The sequence below is a fragment of the Balaenoptera physalus genome, assembly GCF_965194825.1.
Source record: "Balaenoptera physalus genome assembly, chromosome: 7".
NCBI lineage: Eukaryota > Metazoa > Chordata > Mammalia > Artiodactyla > Balaenopteridae > Balaenoptera > Balaenoptera physalus.
The window spans coordinates 19,017,021-19,045,020 of NC_138886.1; the positions used below are offsets into that span (position 1 = coordinate 19,017,021).

Genomic DNA, 28,000 nt, shown 5'->3' on the forward strand with positions numbered 1-28,000 from the left:
CAGAATGTTAACTCCTTAGAGGCAGCAATGATCCAAACGCTTCTAACAGAATAAACCCATCATGAGATACTGAGAATTGCAGTTTGTCCACTGCTGAAATCTTTCCTGTGTTTGAAGCAGTGGCAAGTCATGTTCTATGTGAATGGGAAAAAAAAAGATAAAGTGACAAGGACACCTCAGCCTCTAGCACTTACTTTAAGTATATCTTTCCTAAAGTCATTTAAGGGAAAAAAAAAAAAAAAAGAATTGCCAAGAGAGATCTTTCTGGATTTTGCATTTTTCTGAATCTCTTTGCCTGTCATTCCTTAAGTAAGAGCTTTTGTAAATAAAATGTCAAATCCATTTTATAAGGTTCTCTGTTTTTTATTCTCTCTGGTTTTAACTTTCTATTGCCTAAGAAATAAAATGCAAAACTCCTTAGCAGGTCATTCAGGGATTGGCAGAGTGTGACTCAAAAGCTTCCTTTCTAGTCCTATAATCTGCCATTCTTTCCCTAGGAATACCTCATATTGTCCCAGCCCTGTGCTTTTGCTTCCAGCCTCCTTATTCCCTGCTCTTATGCATATACAAATAACAGAGTTGTACAAATAACAAGACACCTTCCAGAAGCCAGGTAAACTCGGGGGAGGGAAGTCAGTCCACAGTCAGAACTCATCTGATGATAGTATCACTCTCGTCTTCCTGTAGGAATAGATAAATAATTCTCTTCCACATAGCATTGACCAGATTTTAAACCTTAAGTCCTTTCTTATTATAATATCTATTATATGGCTCAGGCTAGGCTTATATAATGCTCTGTCCTCCTTTCCCCATAAATGTATAAGAAAAACACCACTCTTACACAGGGAAGGAGAACCGAGATTTACCCTGTCCTACTATGTGTGGATGCAGCAAGTACCTTGTGTCATTTAATATTCCTAGCAATCTTTGGAAGTAGTTATTAGTCCTCTTAAAATAGAGGAAAGTCAGGCTCAGGAGAATTAAGTAGCTAAATTTTTTCAAGTTAAATTACAGTTAGGATTTAGATATGATTACTTGAATCCAAAAACCTGTTCTCCTTCTAACAGTGTGTCAAAGAGGTTGTAGATGAAAAATAATTGTGGCTGTATGAAATTTCACTGTCACTATTATAACAGGGTGTTCTTTACACAGTAGGATCCTAGGAGAAGAGCATAAAAGTTAGAAAGAGATTCAGGGACCTCCATCCTGCATCAGAATGAAGGGATGAGCAAAAGCAATGGAAAATGAAGAAGGAAGAAACTGAGTCCGGAGATGGGACATGTCGAGTCATGGCGTTCTCTTCCCAAGGAAGGGGGTGATGACACGTGGGCAGTGACACATGGAGAGAGGCAAGCCTGCAGGAACAGGGTGCGGCTGCACAGCAAGGGGTTTGGCAGGGTGGTCTGAGGAGCAGCAGGCTTTGTAGTAAATGGCTATGTTTCCAAGTATCTGAGCCATGGGATCATCTGTCCCAGAAGATGTTCTTGGAAGCAGGGACTGCAGAAAGAGGCAAAATAAGGAAAAGCTAGAATAAATCATGGGCTCCGTGTGTACCGGCTTGCAGGAATGCTTTGACTTTGGAGCCACTTTTCACATTGGCATCAGAATTTTCCACCAAAGTCCTATCCCAAGCTGCAATTTCTTACTCAAGAGTTATTGGGAATCAGGCTGGAAACGGGTTACAAAATAGGAAGACTGTGTTTTGCCACATTACCTTGGAGGCCAACTCTGCTTAGTCTCTCCTTACTGGAAGAGTCTATGTCAGTTATTTACCCAGTGTCTCTCAGCCTCAAGGCTCCCCACCCTCCTCTACACTCTGTGTTGCTGGAGCTGGGAACTGCTCCTGCAAACTACATTTCCCAGACTCCTTGATGGCTCACTTCCCATGAGGGTTCCTCAGCAGGAGGACTTGACAGGAGACTACAAGGTGGCAGGACGAAAGAAGACTCTTCCTGTTTCCAGATCCAGCCAGACACCTTCCAGAAGCAAGACAGCTGAGGTTCCAGCCTCAGCCTACTCCAGCACTCCCGGTACCCACCATGAGATGCCTCATTAGAGGTACCAGCGCTGAATGGCCCATCAGGTCTGAGCTCAAGCGCTGAGTTCACACCCCCAGAGTCCTGGCACTGGCCACAGTGTACCCCCCACTGAAATCTGAGTACTAGCCCGTGGGGCACCTCCCCAGATGTCTAAGCATTGACTGCAGGGTGCCCCCTCCCCAGAGGTTGAAGCACAGTTTTAAGACACTCCCCCCACCCCCCCACCCCCCCCAGAAGTATGAGAATCAGCCATGCAGGTTTCCATCTCCTCCTTCCTAAGTTCTTCTAATACTATCTTTCCATTTTTGTTCTCCCTGCCTGAGGGGTAGTAGTTACTTCCTGCAGTTACAAATGTCTGGATTATCTCATGTCCTCTGTTTGCTAGTTTGGTTTTCAAACACATGTGTAGTCAATTTCCTATATTAAATCCCTCTCTTTGAAATTCCTGATACGCTTTCCGTTTTCCTGGCTGGAACCTGATGGATACAAAGGACATCCATAGCTTTAAATGTAGTGTTGTCAAATCTCTTACAAGGACAATTCTATAAAAAACAAAATGTTAACTGCTTGAAAAGGAAACTACTCTGTCAAGTGATCATCTCTGTCAATAAGAAGAATGTACTAGCCCTGTAGGTACAAGGGTTCTGATTCTTCATTCACCCTTGAACAAACTTGATCTGCATCCCAGCAGTAAACCAGATAAAGTATCCTAGGCTCTAGGGACCCACCTTTGAATGAGCTCTGATCTCTACCCCCTGGAACCCCCTCAGGGGAGGAGAGGTCAGTTACAGTGCCATAGAAGAGGAATCCGCTAGAGCAACCAGAGGCCAAGGAAGGACAAAGGAGGAAGCCTGTGAACTTTGCAGGGAAGTTCACTGCTTATCTGAGTCTCCAAAGGTGTATCAACCTTGTTATTGCTGTTGCTTTTCCATTGCGAGAAGCAGAAACCCATTATGGATGAGAGTCTCAAAAAGCATATGTCAGGAGTGTAAGAGTAGACTCTGAGGTCAGGGGAGAAGGCTAAAGAAAGAGACTGGAATAGATGGAGACTGAAATCGGGACCTGGAACAGCTGCTGGAATGAGAGAATCCACACATTTCATGCATTCTCCTGGAGAGAGAGTCCAGTTGGCCTAGCGTAAGTCAATGCCCATTCCATGACTGTACCAAGTAGGTGAGATGAAGGACCCAGCAGGGCATTCCTGCCTGCAATAGGGGAGATATACTTCCCCAAAGGGAAATCAAGGTGCTCTGGGAAGAGGAAATAGAGGAAAACTAAACAAAAAAAGGGTGGGGGGAAAAAGACAGAAAGAGGTCCATTACAAAGAAGAGTAGGAATTTTCTACTTGGACAAGACAAAGATGGTCACCCAGGCAGGAAGAGCAGCATGAATTAAGGTCTGATGGTGAGAAAGACACACTAAGGGAAGAGAGAATCCTGAGACAGCAAAGTGGGGGTAAGACTGACAGCATAAACAGACACCAGCGAATGAAAGGTCAGGTGCATGGCACTCAAGAGCCACCTTACAGTCTGCAGGATCCAGGAGGCAACATCAGATGGACATCAGCAGCCCATTCTACCACTTGATGCTGTTGAAAATGTGCATTTTTGCCCTTCTCTTGTGGAACGAAAGACCTACAGCATTGTAACCTTGACCAGAGAATTTTCAGTGGAACGGAGGGGACAGAGCCTGGTTGGAGTGAGCTAAGGAGAGAATGGGTGGTAAGGAGGTGGAAATGGAGGAAGAAGATGCTGTTTGGTTTAGTACTAAATTATTCGCACAAACGCGGGGCTGGGTAGGAGTTCAGGAAGGGTGAGTCCAGTGCGAGCACTAAGGAGAGGATGTCTCACTGAAGAGAACGTGAACAATACACACTTTGTCATGAGAAAAGGAGCTCCAGTGCCTTTTCCATGTATCAGATACGGAGGCAAGCCAGCCTCAATGCAGAGTAATTACTTTGTGAAAAGCTTTTAAAAATAAATCATAAGTCCTCATAAACTCCCTAGACTTCAGACCCTGCAGGACAATGACCCCGTTTTCTTTATTTCTGTATCCCAAATGTCTGATACCAAGTAGGCCCGTGCAGCCTTTGGAATGAATCGATTATTTAGTGGAACGATCAACTTACAAAAGATTACTTATAATAAGTTGTTATTTTAACTTACCAAAACAACACATGCAATGCGGACATATGTATTTAAACAAATGTGGGGTACTTTGATGACAGTTTTCCATCAAAACAGTCTTCTTCTACTTAATATCTGTTGGGCACCATCCTCTGTCAGTTCAGAGTGGCTTTAAAATCACACAATTAAAAAGCCAGAGGGGGCTCTTGAGATAAGATTACACCGCATAGCACTACGTAGCTGAGCCATTCAGTTAATGGCTCGGTAAGCTGTTGCTCAAGGAGGTGGAATGACTTTCCCAAGGTCATGCAGCAAGTTTATAGCAAGACCGGGTCCTCCAGCTGGGTGTCCGACTTCCACTGAGGGCCTCTGATATATGTCCCATCAAGGCTGGGAAAGGAAGGGCAACTGCTTGTGACCATCCAAAGGTCAACTCTGTGGAAGATTAGGAAGGCCCTTCTAAATGGTGTGTGGAAGAGGGCTCACTAAGGCAGAGGTATCTACTCTGAGCTTTCCAGAGGAGACTGAGGGGAGACAGAGCAGCTCTCTCATGCACAGAAGTCCAGCTTGTGGAGCTTACAGTTGCCCAAATAGTTTTGGCTGTGGTTTTCCCCTAAATCCACTGCAGTGAGCTCTGAGGATGCTAAGACAGGGTAGTAAGTGACTCTGCAAAACCGTAGCTGCTGAGACGGGAGGTGACGGCATATGGAGATCAGTCAGCAGCCCCACCAGCTGCCTAAGTGCCAGGGTGGAAAGAACCTGGCACCAGTGCACCCAGGATTTAATCCAATACCTTTTTATTTTTCCCCCAAAACAAATCATCACCAGCCAGTCATGAATGTCCCTCCATTTCCTTTCTTATCTAACTATCGGTAGCATCGAATCGTGTTGCCAGGAAACACTGCTCAGATCAGACGTGGGTGATCTCAGGAAAGGGAGCAGATCAACATTGAGGCTTAGCCAGGTAATAACACTGGCTTCCGTCAGCCGCTTCCCCAGACGATACCTGGAACCAGAGCCTCAGGGTCTCTTCCTCTTCTGCGGCTTGACTTCTGATTGTGGCCTCCTTTCTGGGAGGTCAGAAGGGAAGCTGTTAATTTGAAGATGGCCAATAAAATTCTCAGGGGATGCCAGCTGCGTGTCCTGCACCGTTGCTGTGGACAGGTGTTGAAAAGAGGAGAAAGTGTAGAGTGAGGACAGAACACCGCTTCTGTCTTCTCAACTTGACCAAGTCACTGCTCTCTCTGAGCCTCAATTCCCACACCCAGAGAGTGGAGTCAGCATGGACTCCTATTGAGGGCTTTCTGAGAATAAGAGGAGAAAATGTAAGCAAAATATCAGCCCTTAGCAGGCACTCAGTGAGTGCTTCCCTGTGATGTAATTTATAAGATGAAATTTATATTTGGTCTCCATCTTCACTTCTGGCACAGAGCTTCTAAAGCCTTTGGAATTTCCTAAGTGATGAGAGCATAAAGGTGTCTTTTGTTGCGTGACTGAGGTAATTATTGGAAAGCATCTAAGGTTGGAGGATGGTTGCCAGGAGGACCAACCATGGGATTAGAGTTTTAGAAGGCAGTTTCACCTCCCTGACCTCCAGGGAAGGGAGAGGAGCTGGAGATTGATCTCAATCGCCAATGGCCAATGACTCACTCAATCATGCCTACATAGTGAAGCCTCCATAAAAAACCTGAAAAGGGTGGCATCCAGTAAGCTTCCAGGTTGGTGGAGATTTGGGGAGAGTGGCATGCTTAGAGAAGGCATAGAAGCTCTGTGCCCCTTCCCCATGCTTTGCCTGATACATCTCTTCCGTCTGGCTGGTCCTGAGTTATATCTTTTTATAACAAACTGATAATCTAGTAAGTAAAATGTTTCTCTGAGTTCTGAGATCTGCTCTAGCAAATTAATCAGACCTGAGGAGGAGGTTGTGGGAACCTCTGATTTATAGCCAGTTAGTCAGAAGAACAGGTAACAACCTGGACTTGTGACTGGTTTCTGAAATGGGGCGGGGAGCCGTCTTACAGAACTGAACTCTTAGCCTGTGGAATCTGATGCTATCTCTGGGTAGATAGTATCAGAATGGAGTTGAATTCTTGGACACCAGCAGGGTCCAAAAATTGCTTGCTATTCTGTTGGAAGCCCCCAACACATACACGTTGGAATTGGGTCCAGCAACCCCAAATATTTCCTCATTCTCGTCCTTGAGTGAATTAACCCAGAGGACAGCAGGGCGACTACCTAGGAAGCACCACACTGTTTTAGCAAAAGAATACACAGTTTATTCTGTGTTTTTAAAGCCACTGAACTGTTCACAAGTAAACTAGGTATGGCACGTGGCAATGTACAGGTTAGAGGTTTTGCCCATAAGAACATAGTCAAGGGAAGAATGACAAGTTAAGAGGCAATGAGACTTCAGCATCATACATCCTCTGTTTCTCAAAGTAGCAACTGCTAAGGGAACACAGATGAGGGCCACCTAGCTCATCTTCCAGGGTCACAGAACTCTTCCTGGAGGAAATGATGTCTAAGTGAAGTTAGACACATGAAAGAAGGGAAAGGATGATGAGAGATGTTCAGGCATTCATTCATTCATTCATTCATTCAACAAACAAGTCCTGAGTGTCTAATATATTCTGGGAACTATTCAAAAAATTAAGGGTACAGTACTGAACATGACAGACAAGGTCTTTGATCTTATAGAGTCAAGCTTTCAGCTGGTCGATCAACAATAAATAATTAACAAAACATCAGGAAGTGATCCATGACATGAAGACTGCAATGGAAAGGAGCTATTTCAGACTTGATCGACATAGAAGACCACTCCAAGGAAGTTCCATTTCAATTGAAACCTGAGAGAGGAGAAGAGTCCAGCCTTGTGACCATGCGGACAACTAAAGTATAAACAGAGAGAAGCACTAGCACCAAGGTCTTAAATTCAGAGCAAGCCTGGCATGTTCTGGGCACATAAAGAAGGTGATCAGGGCTGCCTTAGGGAGTAAAAAGAAGACAGGAAACATAAGAAAGAGGACAGGACCAGATCTTGTAGAACCATGTAGGGAACGGTAAGCTGTTTGAATTACATTCTAAGTGTGATGGGAAGCCATTGGAGGTTTTAAGAGGGGAGGGTTGTGATCAGATTTACATATGTAAAGATCACTCTAGTTCTTGTAAAAGCAATACAGTTGACCCTTGAACAATGTGGGGTTTGGGGCTCCAGCCCTACACGCAGTCAGACATGCACTTACTGCTCTGTCTGCCTCAAAAACAAAGGAAGTGATAAAAGACTCACCCAAGGGCAGAAAGCTAAAACAGTTTGGATAGAATCCGGACTAAAACCCTAAGTTCTTTCAATTCAAATATTGTGATCTAACCAATCCACACTTACTTAATTCAAAGATCTGTAAAATGAAAATTCAGCTACTGTATCATGGAAAAAAATCTGTGTGTAAGTGGACCCGCACAGTTCAACCCCATGCTGTTCAAGGGTCAACTGTATACGCACAAGTTCCAGATGAGAGAGGACATGGTCTATAGAAGAAAAAAAGAAAAAAGGGAACGAAAATCACCTAGTCCAGCTGAGGGAGGGAGTAGCCAGGGATGATCCTGGAGAGGTTGTCTGGGACCCACGCTCCGGGGTCTTGGGGGCTGCGACAAAGATTCGGATTTTAACCCAGTGCAATGGATGCTATGGAAGGATTCACAGAGGGACGTCAGATTTCTGTTTCAGAAACACATCAGTGACAGTAGTGGCTCCAGACACCGGAGTATGGCTAAAAGCCCTCCTCCCTCAGGCTCAGCATCTTGGTTGTGTAGGTAACATGTGTACTGTAGGAGAGCATGAGGGAGCAGAGGAGAAGCTCAGCATGTAGAAAGAGGGGGAAGCTGAGTGCACACAGCAGCAGGAAAAAAGTCAGAGACCCCCCAGCAGGAACCCCATGGCAGCCCTGTGGCCCTCTCCAGGCTCCCCTAGGCCCTGGGGGCCCTGGGATCCCACACCCCCCTCTGTAGGGTTTCTCAGAGAAACCACCGGGCAGAGCTGGGAAGGAGAAGAGTGATTATTATCTCATCCAGGCCTATCATTTTACAGATGAAATTAGCCTCCACATTCCCATCAGCCATATGGCTCTGAGGTTATTTTCTCCAGGGCTCAGCCACAAAGACTGGCTAGACATTTTTTTTTTAAGTCTGGAGATACTGGCTAAAATGACTGTCTCTATTCCCACCACGAATAATCTGCTTTTGTCCCTCCGTCTGTGAAAGGCTACAGGCTCTATATTTGATTTCCCATGACATGACTTTCCCCGGCAGCAAACCCAGATCCTGGAAGGCTGAGTCTCTGAAAGGCCTTACCCTTGTGCAGTGGGGGGCAGGCGGAGGCAGTCTGCCTGCACGAGGTCATACGTTTTTCCAAGAAGTTAGGCTGGGAAACAGGTCTGCAAGGCACAGTTTCCTTGGATGGATCTACTCCAATTCACTGTTGCTCATATTTTTTGGGGTGAAATTTATGGAGCATTGAGTTCGCATGTTGACACAGAGCCTAGAGATCAGTTTGACACCTTTTTATATCAAATACTGTCTATGTAGTCATCTGCAAAACAATAGTGAAGCACATTCTAAGTGCCAACCCCTCTGCTTGTCACTGAAGACACGATGATAAAGATACAGCCCTGCCTTAGGAAACCTGAGATTCAGCGATTTTTATTGAAACTGAGAAAACATGAAACAAACACTAAAATCCTAAAATACATGAGCCTCAACCTCAATCTTTCCTCAGATATCCATAAACTTTTTATAACTAATTGTATATCCAGGAGAACAAGTGTAGTTTCTTTTAATTTCAAAAGAAATGAAATTTTACTTGATACAAAGAAATTCTTGAGCAGTGAGTCCTTTACTCTTGGTTACTGCTACATTTATTAAATGCCCAGTGATTGTCTATTGTTGCAATATGTACGGCAGGCCTGGCAAAGGAAGGTTGCAATGGGGAATTAAGTTTACATATAGGAATAATGATCACATCCCTGATTTCATTTTAACCATCACTATTAGCCCTGTTTTATTAACAAAGGAACTGAAATCCAGAGAGAGTCAGAAACCTAACCAAGCTCAATTAAGCAGTAATTTCCATCATCCTCAATACTGTCATCTCCATCATAATTAATGTAATAGTCAATTATTGCATATTATTATAGTATAGTAGTACTATACTATATTATAGTATGGAAGTAGTAGTCATTCATTTACTAATTGACCAAACATTCACCTAATACCCGTTATGTATAAAACATCGAATAAGACACAGTTCCTGCCATCAGGGAACTCCCAGCTCCATAAATTTAAAAATCCATTCATTAATTGCACAACACTGGGTTGTTTCACCTTTTGGTTATTATGAGTAATGCTGTGCTATGAACATTTGCACACAGGTTTTTGCGTGGACTTGTTTTCATACAGTGGAAGGTCACTGAGCTATGAAAAAGTACTGAAGTACTGATACATTCTACAACATGGAAAAACCTTGAAAATGTCATGGTAAGCTAAAGAAGCCAGACACAAAAGGGCATATATCATATGGTTCCATTTGTTTAAAACATCCACAATAGGCAAAATCTATAGAGATAGAAAACAGATTACTGGATTGTCAAGGGCTAGAAGACGACTAACGGGAGTGACCACTAGTGGGTACAGAATTCCTTTTGTGCTAATGTAAATGTTCTAGAACTGGATAGTAATAATGGTTTCACAACCTTGTGAATATATTAAAAACCACTGAATTGTGCACTTAAAAAGGAAGAATTTTATGGTATGTTACTTGTATCTCAATGAAACATGTAAATACACTTTACAAAATAAGTGTGCTATTGAGTTGAGCTCTTTACATGTTTTGGATACTAAGCGCTTGTATCAAAGACATGGTTTGTAAATATTTTCTCTCATTTCACAGGTTGTCTCTTCACTCTGTTGATTGTTTTCTTTACTGAGCAGAAGGGTTTTAGTTTGATTCAATCTTACTTGTCTATTTTTGCTTTTGTTGACAATGTGCTTTTGGGGTCATAACCAAAAATTTCATTGCCCAGACCAACGTCAAGAAGGTTTTTCCCTGTTTTCTTCTAGTAGTCTTATAGCTTTAGGTCTTACATTTAAGGTTTTAATCCATTGTCAGTTGATTTTTGTATATGGTGTGAGATAAGGATTCAATTTCACTCTTCAGCAATATGGGTACCTAGTTTTCCCAATACCATTTATTGAAGAGATTATCCTTTCCTCATTGTGTGCTCTTGGCATCCTTGTCAAAGATCAGTTGACCATAGACGTATGGATTTTTTTCTGGGCTCTCTATGCTGTTCCATTGGTTAATATGTCTATTGTTATTCCAGTATCATACTGTTTTGACGACTATAGCTTTGTAGCGTATTTTGAAATTAGGCAGTGTGATGCCTCTGGCTTTGCTCTTCTTGCCCAAGATTGTTTTTACTATTCTGGGTCTTTTGTAGTTCCATACGAATTTTAGGACAGCTTTTTCTATTTCTGTAAAGATCATCACTGAGATTTTGATAGAGATTTTATTAAATCTGAAGTATGGACATTTTAACAATGTCCATACTTGTTAACAATGTCCATACTTGTCCATAATTCTTCCAATGCATGAATGTGGGATGGCTTTTAATTTATCTGTATCTTCTTTTGTTTCTTTCATTAATGTATTAGAGTTTTCAGTGTACAAATCTCTCACCTCTTTGGTTAAGTTTGTTCCTAAACATTTTATTCTTGTTATTGCTATTGTAATTGGGAATGTTTTCATCATTTCCTTTTCAGAGCATCCATTGTTTGTGTACAGAGTTACCACTGATTTTTGTATGTTGATTTTGTATCCTGCATCTTTACTGAATGTGTTTATTAGTTCCAACAGTTTTTTGTTGAATGTTTAGGGTTTTCTACATAAATAATTATGTCATCTCCAAACAGGGACACTTTTACTTCTTCCTTTCCAGTTTGGATGCCTTTTATCTCTTTTATTTTCTAATTGCTCTTTCAGTCCAATGGTGAATAGAAGCTAGCCAGAAATTATTAAATCTATTTTTATAGGTAAAGAAAATGAGACGTTCAGATGTTTAGTAAGCTCAAACATTTAATGTAGGTTGAGACTAGAATTTACACTAGTCTCTGTCTCAAACTCCAGGGCTCATCAAACTTAAGCCACCTTCCACTTCAATCCCATTAATAGATGAGACTGCAACCCAAGCTCCAACCTGGACTGGCTCCCCAGTCTACCCACTGAGAGGATCTATTCCTGCTCTCTTCCTCCTCAAGAACATTGGGCAGTCCCCCTCTGTTGCCATGGCAAACCCCATGAGGCCCCACTAACAAAGGGCTGCTGTGCCCTCTGACTAAATCCTGCACACAAGGTCTGATTACCACATGCAAACCCAGCTTGGAAAACCTCCCTCAAAACGCAGCTGGCGGTCTTCTTTTTAGCCTTCTAATTTAACATTTTTTTCTATTACCAAAAAAAAAAGGCAGAGGGCATATTTCCATATTCTGGTTCTCATTGAAATTCTCTTAGAGAATATGCTTCCCTCAGCTCTGTTCTCACTTCCCACAATCTGCTTTCCTGGCCATGTGGTACCAGCCCCTGTCATCCTCCCTAGCCCTTTTCTGTGGCTTAGGAAAGATATAAAGATGGCATACTTAGGGAGACAGGAAAGTGACAGGAGGTTGTGAGAAATGGTCAGTGCAGGATATAGTTTGCTGGTACAGCGGCCAGGGCCTGTTGATGGAGTGGATGTGGGTGAGGAAAGTGAGCAACCAGGCAGAAAGAGATGCCAAGTCCTGATAAAGGAAAGCTTGGGAGAAGAGCAAGTTTGGGGCTGGTAGGAATCAAGAGATCTGTTCCGTGCAGGTTAATTATGGCCTACTTATTAGACATCCAAGAAGAAACGTAGAATAGACACTCCAGGTCTATGCAGCTCAGAGTGTCGTGTGAATTAAAGAACATCATCATGAAACACATGCAACTTTGAAGGATTATAAATATTTTGGTATGCCAAAAATGTAAGGTGATATATGGAATCTAAGGAAAAAAAAAAAAAAAAAGTTAGGAAGAACCTAGTGGCAAGACGGGAATAAAGACACAGACCTACTAGAGAATGGACTTGAGGATATGGGGAGGGAGAGGGGTAAGATGTGACAGGGTGAGAGAGTGTCATGGACATATATACACTACCAAATGTAAAATAGATAGCTAGTGGGAAGCAGCCACATAGCACAGGGAGATCAGCTCGGTGCTCTGTGACCACCTAGAGGGGTGGGATAGGGAGGGTGGAAGGGAGGGAGACGCAAGAGGGAAGAGATATGGGAACATATGTATATGTATAACTGATTCACTTTGTTATAAAGCAGAAACTAACACACCATTGTAAAGCAATTATACTCCAATAAAGATGTTAAAAAAAAAAATATAAGGTGTATTATAGGAACCAGGGAGAGACAAGGCAGAGACCAGGTTACAAATAGTCCTCTGTGTTCAATGGAAATCTACTGAAGGTTACTTTTGAGTCAATTTGTAATTACATCTGCAATTCACAATTATATTTTCTTTGAAATGGTCTAAAACATCTCTTCTTTGTCTCCCTAGAGCAGCAGGGCTTGTCAGCCTTGGTACTATTGACATTTGGGGCTGGGCAGTGCTTTGCTAGAGGCACCTGTCCTGGGCACTGGGTGATGTTTAGCAGCATCCTGACCTCCGCCTGCTACGTGCTAGTACCTTCACTTATCTCCTAAATCAGAACACACAAAACTGTCACCAGACATAGCCACATGTCCCCTGAGGGTAAGACCACTCCCAGGTGAGAACCATGGACCTAGCAGGAACCAGTGTTATCTATTTGCTGTAGAAGTTCCTGGACCTATTTCCATAGACTGACCTGTACCTGTATTTACCAATAGTACATGTTCTTTTTATCTTTTTCACATACATTCTTTTATGTTATATGCATCGACTTTTAACTTGCTTATTTCACATGCCTTAGTATTTGGGATAAGCTAACTATGCTGGTACATAGGAAACTGCCAGGTTTTTTTTTTTTAATATGACATAGTATTCTGTAGTGTATGTATATATATATATATATATATATATATATATATATATATATATATATATCACAGTATATCTGTATCTATGTTAGCTAACCTTGAACTTGTTTTGTATTTCAAACAAATTTGCAATAAATGTCCTGACATATATTTCCTTATGCACGTGTGTAAATTGTCTCTCAATCTCTCAATTGTAGACAAACGTGGAATTGTTGGCTCCCAGAGTATATGCATTTTTAATTTTAATAAAACTGCCTCCAATAGATTGCTTATAAAAATAGCGGCAAAAATTCCCTCCCTGTATCCAGGCTCCTTTGCAACATGAAATCTGTGGCTCCTCCCCTTGTAAGGCAGTGTCCTTTTCTCCAGCTCTTGAGTTTGGGCAGGCTCCGTGACTCACTGATCAGTGGAATGCAGCACAGTACGCAGAGATGAGAACATGCGGCTGCCTTAGATCCAGTCTTGCCATCAAGGTATTGGAGTCTTGACCCAAGGGATGGTCCAGAACATAGCAGAGGAAGCAGTAGAGGTTCTAAGGTACACAGGGAGACTTATTATAGAGGGGAGAGGGTAGGAGGTGCTAGGGTTTGGGAGGTATCAAGGAAGTGAGTCAGGAGGGCAAGGGGGTTAAACTATTTCCCAGGGGAAGCCAGGTCTTGAAGGATGGGAGGGAGATCACTGACCAGGCATGTCGAGGGCACATGCAGAATGGGAATCTTCAGCTTCAGCTTCTCCCAAGACAGAGCTGATTAATCCCAAAGGCTCTGGCCCTCTACCCTTTGGAGAAATTACAGGGAAGGCTATCAGATACTGAAAACCCACTCATGCGGTGAGGTGAACAAGGGCAAGGCTATGAACTAACCCCCCTTGGAGGAGTCCAGCCCAGTGCCAGCCTATCAGCCCCCGAAGAAAGGGGTCTATTAAAAGCACATGATATTTTTTCAGAATATAAAACATATCTCAGATAATTGGCTTAAGCAGGAATTAAAGGGACACATTTCTTTGGGATAAGGAATATGAGAGGCCTGTTGGTTTTGGCTGTGGGTCAAATCAGAGGCTGAGAGGCAAAGTCTTGTGAAGCTTTGGGAAAAATCTGGAAGCATCATCTTTCTTCCTCCCTCCTGCTGCACCAGGATGTCTCCTTTGACATTTGAAATACCCTGTCGTGCTATTCATCTTCTCACCAAAAAAAACTTTTTTTCTGAACTAATGCTCAGTTCTAATCACTGGAGTAGCCAGGAAACCCTTCTTTGTTTTCTTCGCCCTTACTCTCTCCTCCACCCTTCTCTTCTTTGCCCCCCTTTTTCTTTTCCCTTTAGCGCTGTTTCCAATAGAAAAGAATCATTTCCCTAAGAAGCACAGAGACTCTAGTTAATTGTTTAGTCATTTTGGAGATGAATAACAGCAAGGCTGCCTTGTCTTCCTGGTACAGACTTCTGTGTACATGAGGTAATATATTAGGACATTCATTGCCAAATTGTTTGAAATACAAAAAAGAAAAAAGAAAGAAAGAATAACAAACTAAAGATCCAATAACATAGATACAGATAAATAAACTGTGCTATAACCTTACTACAGAATATTATGCTATAAAAAAAAAACCTGGGACTTCCCTGGTGGCGCAGTGGTTAAGAATCCGCCTCCCAATGCAGGGGACACGGGTTTGAGCCCTGGTCCGGGAAGATCCCACATGCCACGGAGCAACTAAGCCCGTGCGCCACAACTACTGAGCCTGCGCTCTAGAGCCCGTGAGCCACAACTACTGAGCCCACGTGCTGCAACTACTGAAGCCCACGTGCCTAGAGCTCGTGCTCTGCAACAAGAGAAGCCATGGCAATGAGAAGCCCACGCACTGCAACGAAGAGTAGCCTCCGCTCGCCGCAACTAGAGAAAGCCCGCACACAGTAACAAAGACCCAACGCAGCCAAAAATAAATAAATTAATAAATTAATTTAAAAAAAAAAAAAAAAACCTGATAGCTTGCTATGTACCAGCATATACCTAGGTATCAAAAAACACAAAGATGTATGAAATAAGCAAGTTAAAAATTGATGCATATCACATAATAGCATTTGTGAAAAAGAAAAACAGAACACGTACTAACAAAATACTACATACGTGAAAAAGAAAAACACAACAGAACCAGAAAATGAACAGAACATGGTAAATATATGTATAGGTAAATGTATAGAAATAAGCTTTGTATAGAAATACAGCAAACGGAGCATGCTGGTTACTGCTAGGTCATTGGTTCTCAACTGGGGGCAACTTTTTTGCCCCCAGGGCACATTTGGCAATGTCTCAAGAACACTGGTGGTGATCAGAACAGTTGGGAGGAGGGATGGGTGCTACTGGCATGTAGTGGATGGAGTCCAGGGTGCACAGGACAGTCACCCCCAGCAAGGAAATTATCCAGCTCAAAATGTCAGTAGTAACAAGGTTGAGAAGCCCTAGATAAACAAAGAGGGCCTAAGGATTACACAGATGTCAAAGAAGTTTATCTTTAATGTTTAGACCTTTCGAATAAAATGTAATTGTACATTGCTTATGTAATTATAAATTAATTGAAAATTAACTTTCAGTAGATTTCCATTGACAATGGAGGACCCTTTGTTACCTGATCCCTGCCTCTCTCTCCCAGCTCCCTCTCATGCATCTGACATTTTTGGCATGCCAAAATGTTTATAGTCTTTTAAAGTTTCATGTGCGTCGTAATTGCCTTTTTTTCCCCCACATGATGATCCTTCAGCTCAGAAAGCCGCTCTCCTCCTCCTTTGCCTAGTGACATCCTAGTCGTTCTCCAGAACCCAGCTCAAGTACTATGTTCTCTGCTCTTCCCAGGTGAAGCTGCTCGCCTCCTCTTCTCTGACATCTCTGCAGCACCTAGACATCTGGGATTATCATTAGATCTCAGCACCCTGACATGGGGAGGCTGGCTCTGTAAAGCCCTAACCCAGCCAGTCATGAGGGACATTCTGGCTTCCTACACACCCCATCGAAACACACAAAAGGACAGGTCACACGTCACACGAACTGTATCATGTGACCCCTACAGAGAATGAGGCACACACCTCATGTTAGCAGGGGTCACACACTCAAACATCCACTGGGGTGTTAGATACTGTGAATGTGTGAGTGGGCATGGAGGGAGCTGGAAAACCAGAAAGAACAGCCCCAGCTAGAGGGGCAAATTTGGCTACCTCCTACTGATTATCAGATGATCTTTTCATCTCGTGGCCCTCAAAACCCAGCCAAGGCTGGGAGCCAAGTGAGAGCAGGAAAGGGGCCTGGGCCTCAATTTCTGATCTGCCACAACCTTGCCAAGTGTCTTTGGAGCCGACTCCATTCTCCTATGTCTCCAGTGGGATCCATGTTTTAGGATCTTGGACATTGGCCTCAGGCATTTGTCTCTGCATATCACATGGAAAGAGAGACTGGCTCCTGGTGGAGCCCATTCAGACAAGTAGGAAGGAAGGGACACGTGATCAGACTTCCCCGACAAGGGGAGACTATAAGGTACAGCCCCTCCACATGCAACACACCGAAACATGCACCTGTTGCCATGGAAACCCCATAATGCAGGGTGAGTAAATGCAGACTGAATAGATCCCATCCAAAATGCTTGCTGAAGCCGCTGCATTCAGCCCCTTTCATCACCAGAGCCGGAGTCCAGCTGGAGCCAGAATTAGTGATGGGTAAAGAGCTCAAAAGGCTGCTGGTCCCCTTCCAGGGAATCTCCGATTTATGTAAAGTCTCTTGGGTTTGGAAGACTTGAGTGGCCCAGCAGTCCCGTGAGAGTTGTGGTTCCCTCCTTTCTCTCATCCGGGGCCACAAACTAGCATCTCACTCTGTGCTGGGGGAGTGGTGAGGAAGCTAATCAAAGCAGTTTTTAAAAGGCTTTCAGAGTTTGCAAAGAAAGGATGTTTTGAGTAGAGACCAGAGCACAGTTTTGCCCCCAGCCTGTTTCCCCTTCTTTCTTAAACACACACAGATAGAGTTAGACCCTACAGCAATGAGGTCGGAACAAGCAAAAACTTTTAACAAAGCTATTAAACATGATTTTCTTTCCACACAATGCAGCAGCAGCTATGGGTCATATGTAAATCCTGAATGCCCAAAGTTCTATTCTGAAGAGTTCACATTAATTAGAGTAAATAAAAATATGCCCCACCCCTCTTTTCTACAGATGCGTCCAATCAAGTTACATGAAGACTTTAATAGCTAGCCAGAGCCCACCTATATAGCTGAACTATATTTCTAGGCTCCTAGGGTAAAATAAATAAATATAGAAGTGGCAGAGGCCATTTAACAGGAAATATCTCGGGAGATTTTATGGACCACGTGGAATGATCCATCCCACGGGGACAGCTAATGTGTCAGATCAACTGGATTCAGAGAAAAGTGAGTTTGTAAAAACTTTACGTCTTCAAAGCTGTAATGGTTTCCCACATCCCCTCCTTTAAATATCACTATGCTCCTCACCCAGCTTTCACTGCTCTGGCCCATCCGGATAAGGACAAACAGGGGTAACATTATCAGAAAGTCAACAACCATTTCCTTTCTCCTGAGATGTCTTACAAATCTTAAATTTATATAACAGAGAAGAGAAAGGAAAAAATCTTTGCTTTTCCCATTTAGAGTCTTAGGGAAGAGGGTATTGTTAAATTCTGGAGGGGTATTTTCTTAATGAGGCTTTCCAACTCAATTAGCTGGGAATAAAATGAGGGGAAATTCATAATAAAGCCAATACGTAGATGTATGATTTCCCATAGGATTCTGCCTTGACAAGGGCTGTCAAGCCATTCTGGGATCATGTTGCTGGGATGCCAGAATGAGGCACAGAGGGACAGGGAGAAAATCCAGCTCGGGGCACTTGTGAAATAGGCTAGGCTCATAAGCAGTATTTTCTGCTCTCCCTTCAAGGATAACGCTCAGCTCCTAAAGATGCTCCACCACTGTCTTTGCTGTCGGGAACAAAAAGCTCAGGGGATTCACCAAGCCCACCTACACAGCTCCTCAGCTCCTCCTACCTGGCCTGAGTCTCTCTCCTGGTCCAGAGCCTGGCAAACGGGAGATGCCCAATAGATTCCAGTTTACTTTTTCCTTTGCATAAATCGCTTATTCATATCTGGTTCAAAGTACTTTCACAGCCATTTTATTGAGAGACTTTCACCCTAATATTTTTGCCTAAGCTAGGCAGGGATTAGAATTCCCATTTTAAAAGTGGTGATATCAGTTTTTCAATGTCCCCTCAAAACTTCCAGGATAATGTTCATCTTGTTAGGATGACCTACGTATTAGCCACTTCCTGGTCTGGCCTCTGCCTCCCTCTCCAGCTTCTCTTTCCTTAACTCTATCCCCTGTGATGCACTAAAGTTATGCTGAACTACTTGTACTTCCTTGACCTATGGTACGGTTTCACACCATACCTTGACTCTTGCTTTTCCTGATCCCTGGAATGCCTCAGCCCGACCCTCTGGTCGGCAGAGGCATCCTGTCAACTTCTAGGCATGTTTCAAGATTCAGACCAGGTTTCCTGCAGGGAAGCCTTCCCTGACGCTTTTTCCTCTCCCAGGCTGATCAAAAGTCTCTGGTATTTACCTGCATCATACCAACCACTTTGTAGAGTGTTTGCCTATTCCCATGTCAACTTTTCCCCACCTGACTATGAGTTTCTAAAAATCCAGGAATACCTTGTTGCAAACGATAGTAAACACGAATCAACGTGACCTTACTTTTTTCAAAATAGGAGAGGGAACGTATTGGCTCAGTAACAGCGTAGTACTTAGGGCACAGCTGGACTCTGCAGCTCAAGTGATATCCCCAGAATTCTACCTCCCCTGGTATTCAAGCTCTACTTTCTTTCTTTCTTTTCTATACGGACTTTATTCTCAAGAAACATTTCCCTCCACACAGCAGCTCCTAGAATAGAATAAGCAAGTGTGAAAAGGGCACAGATAAGTTTGGAGATAAAGCCAAGGGCTAGATCAAGCAGAGCGTAGTGGTCATGTTAAGGACTCTGGGGTTTTTGTTTTGTTTTTTTTTAACATCTTTATTGAAGTATAATTGCTTTACAATGGTGTGTTAGTTTCTGCTTTATAACAAAGTGAATCAGTTATACATATACATATGTTCCCATATCTCTTCCCTCTTGCATCTCCCTCCCTCCCACCCTCCCTATATCACCCCTCTAGGTGGTCACAAAGCACCGAGCTGATCTCCCTGTGCTATGTGGCTGCTTCCCACTAGCTATCTATTTTACATTTGGTAGTGTATATATGTCCATGACACTCTCTCACCCTGTCACATCTCACCCCTCCCCCTCCCCATATCCTCAAGTCCATTCTTTAGTAGGTCTGTGTCTTTATAAATGCATCAGAAAGCCTTGGGGGATTTAAACATGAGAAATAGATATACACTAAGACAGTCACTTTTGTTTCCACTGGAGAAAATGAATGGGAGAGGCAGAGCGTGGGACAGGGTCAGCAGCTATGAGGAAATATCTCAGGAGATTTTATGGACCACGAACTAAGATGCTGTGGTTCGGACTAAGATGCTGGCAATGAAGATGGAGAAGAGTGGACAGAGCCAGGATATACTTTGGAAATGAAAATTCGAAGATTTGATCATGGATTGGATGGAGAAAGTGGTATGGAAAGGGAGAAAGCAAGGATGACTTCTTTACTTAGGACTAGAGCAATTGGTGACACCAGTGTCTGGATAAAGAGACACTGGTGGGAGGAGAACAGCAAAGAGAGGAGGGGCAAGTCTGGAGGGCAGAGTCGACAGTTCCATTTGGATATGTTCATTGTTCGTGGGACATTTAGGTGGACTTCAGTTTGGTTTGTGCACAGATTGTCTGCCCATACCTGCCCCAGACCTGGGTCTAAGATATGGTACCTAGTAGCTGACCCGGGAAGAAAAAATGTAGAAAAATTTAGGGAATACAGACACTGTGATTGACAAATAGAGATCACCTTTTAAGTCTTGAAATTTTCACTGGAGAAATTTGCACTTACGATAACCAGATAACCAGATCTGGGTTCTATTACCAGCTCTGTTACACTCTGGCTGTGTGATCTTGGTCAATTCACCATCCCTCTCTGAACCTTAGCTTCCTCAACTATAAATGGGGATAATTCTACATCCCTCAATTTCAGAGCTTTTTTGAAGATCTGCATGTTAAAAGGTATTGCATACAGTACGATTTCACACAGATGTGGAATATAAAAACCAAACAACAAATGAAATGAACAAACCAAACCAAACAGAAACAAACATGCAGTTACAGAAAACAGAGTAGTGGTTACCAGAGGGGAAGGGGCAGGGGGAGGGCGAAATGAGTAAAGGGGATCAACTGTATGGTGATGGATGGAAACTAAATTTTGGGTGGTGAGCAACCTGCAGTGTATACAGAAGTTAAAATAGTAATGTTGTACACATGAAACTTACATAATGTTATAAAGCAATGTTACCCCAATTAAAAAAAAAAAAAACTCATGGTAACAAAAATTTGTTTGACTTAGGTTATATCTACAATGAACTATATTAAAATGTTTTTGACTAAAAAAAGGTATTGCAAACTGTAGAACAATAAATATCTATAAATCAGAATTATGATCATTTTAATATATACACAGACATCAAAACCAAAGGACTTTTTATATGAAACTGAGCCGTGTAAGAAAAATTGGGTACATTTTTTCTTCAGGCCCTAAACCTTTGAAACAATACCAAGAACAATCTCAGGCTTCTGGAGTCAATGAAACACTGTGCTTACTCTGTGTTTTAAACTCTCCCATCACCCCCAGTTAGTTACTCACAGCTTGTCCCCTGTGGCTGATGCTGAAATGTATTTCGCCCCCTGTATGTCCCAGTTTCTCAGGCTAAATCCATTCCATTTGGCTGAAGGAAGAGGCCAGGCAAGATCCCACATGACTTCCCTCCCCCTGGCCGCCAGAGAGCTGTGAGATGAGCTCCAGGATTTTGCCAACAAAGGACTGCGGCTGAAACAACCACCTGTGATCTGAACTTTGCAGGTTTTGTTTATTCCTTTTTGAACAGAAAAGCCTGGGAATGCCCAGGAAGGGGATGAGATCATCTGTCTGGTCTGTCTTAGGTCTTCTCATTCCACATTACATCATGCTGGAAAGAGAAAGCGTCTGGATATTCCTTACGCAATCTGCAGGGGTGTGAAGCCAAGGAGATGCTGCTTGCTGTGTCGTGATTCCCCAGCTCTGCTCACACAGGAGCACGCAGTCCCGCTGTTAACTCTGCCAACAGTTACAGAATGCCCACCATGTGCCTGAGATTTTCAACACAAAGATAATCTCGCACATTCATTAACTTATTCATTTACTTAATAAACGTTTATTTTGAGTGTTTACTACGTGACAGGTACTATTATAGGTGCTGGGGATAGAGAGGTGAACAAAACACACAAAAATCCCTGCCTTCATGTGGCAGGCATTTTACTGCAAGAGATGGCCAACTAACAAATCAACATCTGACTATATAATACATGGTCAGAGAAGCGCTCCGAAGTAAAAATGAAGCAGGATGAGAAAGTAGAGCGTATAGGATGGCTATTTTGGATAAGATAATCAAGGTAAGTCCCTCTAACAAGGTGACGTTTGTGCAGAGGCCAGAATGAATTGAAGCATGTACCGACAAACGTCTCTGGAGGAAAGCAAGAGATCTCCAAGCAGAGAGAACAGCAAGGGCAAAGGTTCTGAGACTACAGAGTGTTTTAGTTAGAGAGGCTACTGTTTCTCACATCCATTATCTTGGAGCATCTCTATAATCCCATAGCCCCATGCTAACCCCAGGAGAGATTCGTCCCATCATCATACAGTCATACAGGTGATAAAACTGTATATCCAAGATGGTGTCATACACCTTCTCTGTAAACAAGTCTATATATATATATATCTTATATATCGCAGATTCAGCCCTCACTCAGTTCTGCTTTTATTTAATTCTCACATGTGCTTTCTGTTAGACGTTCTTTCTATAGAAGGAAAATTAAAGTAAGAGTTTTGTGATTGAGATTAATAGCAAAGAAAAGCAAGAGGAAAGAATTCTCCCACTTCCTCTCTGGTTTGCATACGAATGTTGAAGGTCTTGCTACTTTTGAAGAAAAAGTTCTAGACAGTCTATCTAGCTACGTCTTTGGTCACGTGTAATGCACCAGCGAGTTGACAGTTATTCCATTCCATTCCATTCCACCCTGGCGCCCAGGATAACAGAAAACCACCATTCTTTCCGTGGACCGAACGGACAGGCTCGCTGTTGCTATGGGCACTCGCATTCAGTGCAAAGAGTTGCTCCAGACCAACTTGTGTCAACCTTTTGCCTTAGCCCTTCACAATCATGAACAGATATTATTACTCAAACTGTCACTGAAACCACTTTCAAAAGGTTCTTTTACAGATAAACACTGGGGAAGCCTTCAAACTCATCCATTTTGCTAATAATGAGGACCCAGTTTCAAGAAGTTTAGTGTGTGGAGGCTCTGATTGGGTCTATTTTTTAAAAAAAAAGGAAGAAATGGTAACAGAAAGCAAAGGAGAGTTAAGAATGAAGGAAATGGGGAAATGAATTAACATTGATTATGTACCAGGCACACTTAGTACTCATCATAACCATATAAGGTAGGTATCTTTATTCCTGTATAACGACAATGTGAAGTTCATGAAGATTCCAGAAAGAGCTAAAGATCAAATAGCTGGTGAATGCCTCAGTTGAGATTCAAACCCAGGTTTAGCTTCTCTCTACTAATCTACCTGCTAAGGCCTTCGTTTTCTCTCTGAAAAGTCAGAGAGAGTCAGAAAGTCCATGATTTCTGGTGTCTACAGCTCTATTAAAATTGTTGATCATTAAAAAGTCCAAGAGACTGAAATTTTTGCCTGGTACACCCAAATATCTAGCAGTTCCATCTTTAAACAGAGGATACTATCCCTTTAAAATAAGCATTCCAAAAAGTTCTGGCCCCCAGCTCCTGGCTCCCATTTGAGGATATTCAGTGGGGCTCCCATAATAAACAAAAATAGCACTGGGTAATCCTCAAGGCTCCTCGCCGAGTGACCACTGATGCAGTTTGAGGCTTGGATGACACTGTCACAGGAAGTACTGGAAGCAACTAGTATTGTGACGCTTAGAATGATGGCTTCTTTACAGAGGAAGCAGAACTATTCCCACTAAAATGATTTCACAAGTCACTTTGATTCATCACGTAACTTGTCAGGTGGTGATTATTTGTTTACATGGCTGACTTTCTGTTGGGGATGCTGGCTGACCCTGGAGAATGGGTACCGTGCCTTAGTCATGTCTATGTCCCCGTAGCATGCCACAGGGTTGGCACTCCATCAGGTTTTAGTAAATGGATGTCAGTTATCTGCTGCTGCAAAACAAACCACTCCAAAACGTGGGGCTTAAAGCAAAAACCATTTCTTTAGCTCACAATTCTGCGGGTCAGCAATTTAGGCAGGTATAGCTGGTGGCTCTTCTGCCCCCCGGCTCCCTCCTGAGAATGAGGTTAGCTGTGTACAGTGAGGCAGTTCAGTTTCTGATCGTGGCTGCGCGCACGTGCCCCTCCCCCTCCTGCACTCTGGCCCAATTCTGTTCCCACGGCATGACAGGGATGGCAAGAGCAAGTGAGAGAAACAGAAGCACGCCGAAACAGAACTTCTCACAGCCTAGTCTCAGACTGGCACATTAAAACTTCTGTCACATTCTATTAGGTGAATCAAGATACAAGGGCAGCCAGATTCAAAGCCTGGGGAAATAGACTACCCTTTGATGAAGGGGCGGCAACGTCACATGGCAACGGATGTGGGATGAGCAGAGAATCAGGGCCGTTTTTCCAACCGACCACAAAATATTTGTCATGAATGAAAGGCACAGCATATCAAATGATAATATGAGATCTGTTTTCTCACCAAAACCAATGCCCCCCTCATAAATAGTTTACTTTCTAACCCAGAAGAAGGAGACAGAGGTCTCCAATCGCAAACGTGAGATAGCCCATATTCCACACGCAGCAAAGACCAGGACACGAGACACGAAAGGTTTGATGTTCCAGATTAGAAGACTGGAGTTCATGGTTTCTGTTTTGGTTTGGTTTTTCCCTTGGGAGAACAAGAGTCTCCTGACCTAATTGTCTGCATGGATTTAAGTTAATAGTGCCAATTCTCTGTTTTACCCCGAGAGGCAGTGTTGGATGAGTTGGTGAAAGAACATGCTTTGAAGTCAGGCAGACTGAGTTTCAAATTCTGGCTCCTGCATGGTCTAGTCACATGACCTGGTATAATTTACCAGTGACCTGGTAAACTCACTCTTCCGGGTTTGTTTCTTTATAAGATGGGGATTAATAATAACCACTATGCATGTCTATTAGGATCATTAAATGAGATGGTATATGCACAGCACCTAATATGGTGCCAGACACAACATAGGTCACAAATAAATATTAGTCCCCTTCAAACCTTTCTTCCCTGAGCCTCTCTGCACTGCTGGAGGGTACCTTCCCATAAATCCAGGATAGGAAGAAGCTTCTTGAAACATCGTTCTGGGAATACTCAAATCCAATAGTAAACATTGGGCATCATTTTCACGGAAAATTAGAGTAAGTTAAGTAACTTAACTGAACAGCAATTTAAACAAGTATTTCATATAAAACACATACGTGTGAATTCGTACCTGGCCAGTATTTAATTAATAAAACATGTGGCTTCAAAGAAATTTCCAATGGGCAGGAGTCCACTTTAGGCTATACTATATGCATGTCCCTATAGTTGAGCAGATTTTGGAGGTCAAAGTTTAAGAATCAAATGTAGGGTGATACCCACCCAGAGCCCATCTTGCCATTAGGGATTCTTAGAGATATTGATTTCTCTACTTCCATGCCTGCAACTGAAAAAAATCCCCTCTGCTTTTTCTTCCATTGTCGGTCCTTCATTCCTGAAAAGAAAACTGGCTGACATAAGTTTCCCCTTTGCTCTAGTTCATGTTCCATCTTCCAGCTGAACCTCCCCCCACCTCTCCACTCACACCCAATACTTACTTTTCCCCCTTTTCCCACATTCCAGAAGATTCCAGTGTGATTTGTTCAGCCTTTAGATAAGCTTTGACTACCTGAACACTGCTCATAAAAGAGCCTGGTGGGAGGGGAATCAGCCACAGTCTGTGATGACTTTTCCTGCCTAGCTCCAGCTTTCCGACAGAGCGATATACTTCTTGCGGGTCACCTTCTTGTGTCACGAACATTCAGTCCAAACTCCCAGACATCAGTGCAGACCCATCTCAGTGACTACGATCGCCACCGACGTGGCATGCATCACGTCCGGTCCTTTCGACACAATGAGGTCACCAGAGACTAAAAGAACTGGATGAGTTATGTAGTTTTAAATGCATTCACATAGACACCTGTCCAGAGCAAAGAGGTTCTGAAATCAGACAATCGGGCAGCAGGGGGTTGGTTCCAAGCTCTGAGTCAGGAAGCAGAGCTGAACTAACTGATTCACAGTCAAGCCCCCATGCACCACTGACTGTGCGGCTTTGAGAAGTGAGTTCATTTCTCTTTGCCTCAGTTTCCTCACTTGTGCAATGCAGATGATAATGCAACTTACTTTACAAGGTTGTCGTGGGACTCGAATGAGTTAACTGGGTGTTGGCATACACAAACGTTTGATTTCTGAGATTGACATATACACACTACTATTTATACATAAAACAGATAACTAATAAGAACCTGCTGTATAGCACAGGGAACTCTACTCAATACTCTGTAATGACCTATATGGGAAAAGAATCTAAAAAAGAGTGGATATATGTATATGTATAACTGATTCACTTTGCTGTACCGCAGAAACTAACACAACACTGTAAATCAACTGTACTGCAATAAAAATTAATTTAAAAAATATCTGCAGTTCCAATTAATTGATTGCTGTGTGACCTTGGGCAGGTTAACAAACTTTTTTTGCATCTCAGTTTACAAATAGAGATAACAACATTTGCCTCAAAAGATTATTGTAAGAATTCAAGGTATGGTATGTGATTAGCAATACACTCAGAGACTAGTAGCCGATATTTTTAGTGATAGCGAGAATCACCATCACCATGAAGTCAATGAGCAGGATAATGATTGCCTGAGGCAAAAGAGGAGTTATTTTAAATATCAAATCACACTTGAAAATTAAGTCTTAGGAATATATTATGTAGAGAGACAAACATGAGAAGTGAGGGTATTGGAATTGACCAACTGGATTTGAGTTACTGAATCCACCACTTAGCAGGAGCAAGACATGTTATTTGACTTCTCTTTGTTTCTTTTTCCTCATCAGAAAGACTGGAAAAATACCACCTACCTTGCAAGACTATTGTAGGATTAAATGGGATCCTAAGTAAAGCACTTGGCACGTTGTTAGAGCTCAATAAATGGTGTTTATTCTAAATCAAAGGTCTCAGACAGAAAAAACGACCTGTAATTTTTATTAATATGAAGTGAATTTAAAAAAAAAAACATGATTTATCCTTGTGAACTTGGCTCGGGCTAAGTTAATGAAGACAGAAGAGAGAAGAGAAATGGGGGTTAGAAGGACTAAGTATACAGAGCAGGGAGGGAGTTTCGCTGAGGTTAGCTATAAGGAATTTGTGGTTTGATTCAAAAGACTTTGGCTTTATGAGGTTTGAAGGCCCTTTTCAAAAGGAAAACCAGATGTATTAATGGAAAATTTATGCAAACAGTGCGATCTTCAGCAAATGCTGCTTTGAGTCTAATTCCGTTATACTGGGTAGGCGGTGCAGTGGAGAGGGATCCTGGGGTATTTTTAAAAACTCATTTGATCCTGTCTTGCAGACCTTTGGTGATGTCCTCAAACGGGGCAGGTCATGAGACCAGTACTTTGTAAGCAAAAAGTCCCAGAACCACGAACAGATGAATGATTACACTATAGCCAGAAAGCTGTAGGGTTTCCCAGCTCAGACTCCTGCTTTAAATTGTTGAAGAAAGCCAGGCTTTTCTCCCCAGGAGTCCTGCATGTTCAGGCCCAAGGCTCTCCCAGCACAGTCAACAGGGATGAGTTGCTTTTCAAAGCGCCCCTGTCACTTGCCCCTAAGTCCCAGAGGTAAAGGGGAATCATGAGATAATTAATAGTACTTAAGTTACATTTCTTCGGCACCTAAACTGCAAAGACAATAAATTTTCTACTGAGTTTTTGAGAATTAACTGGCAGGCCTCAGGAAAAGGCTTGAAATGCTTGAAAATATACAAGGCAAAAATCATCTCAAGATAACGAGACAAATGTATATAGTGTGGGTGCTTACTATAAGGTGTGGTGAGTAAACTGGAGAGGCCAGGACCCTGGAAGGGAGGGGGCATAAGGACATTAGCAGAAAAAGTGAGATACAAAGTGAGTGCAGGTAGCTTGGGGATGACGAGTACTGGCTGAGCCAACACTGGGCGTATGCAGGGCTCTTCCTTTTACGGGTCCCTAGACATACTTGCTGGGACAGGAGTTGATTTTTAAAGGGGCTGCATGGAGGTAGGTAGCCAGAGGAGCGCAGTCAGGGACCAACGTTAAACTCTTGTATCTTTCAGTCCATCCTGCCACCACCTTCTAGGGATACTCATCAAGGCTGCCGAGACTGTTTCTCTCACCTTACTGGAAGGAAGTTTAGGGAAGGGGCAAAAGTAAACAAAATGCCAGAGAGGAGGCAATACAGTATGGTGATTAAGAA

At 42.8% G+C, this 28,000-nt stretch overlaps 1 long non-coding RNA gene across 1 annotated transcript; it reads left to right on the plus strand.

Moving 5' to 3' along the window:
• The first annotated feature begins 2 nt into the window (after positions 1-2).
• On the plus strand, positions 3-28,000 carry LOC309664728. Its single transcript, XR_014266007.1, has 2 exons — positions 3-138; positions 21,084-28,000. It is a non-coding gene; the product is annotated as an uncharacterized lncRNA (long non-coding RNA).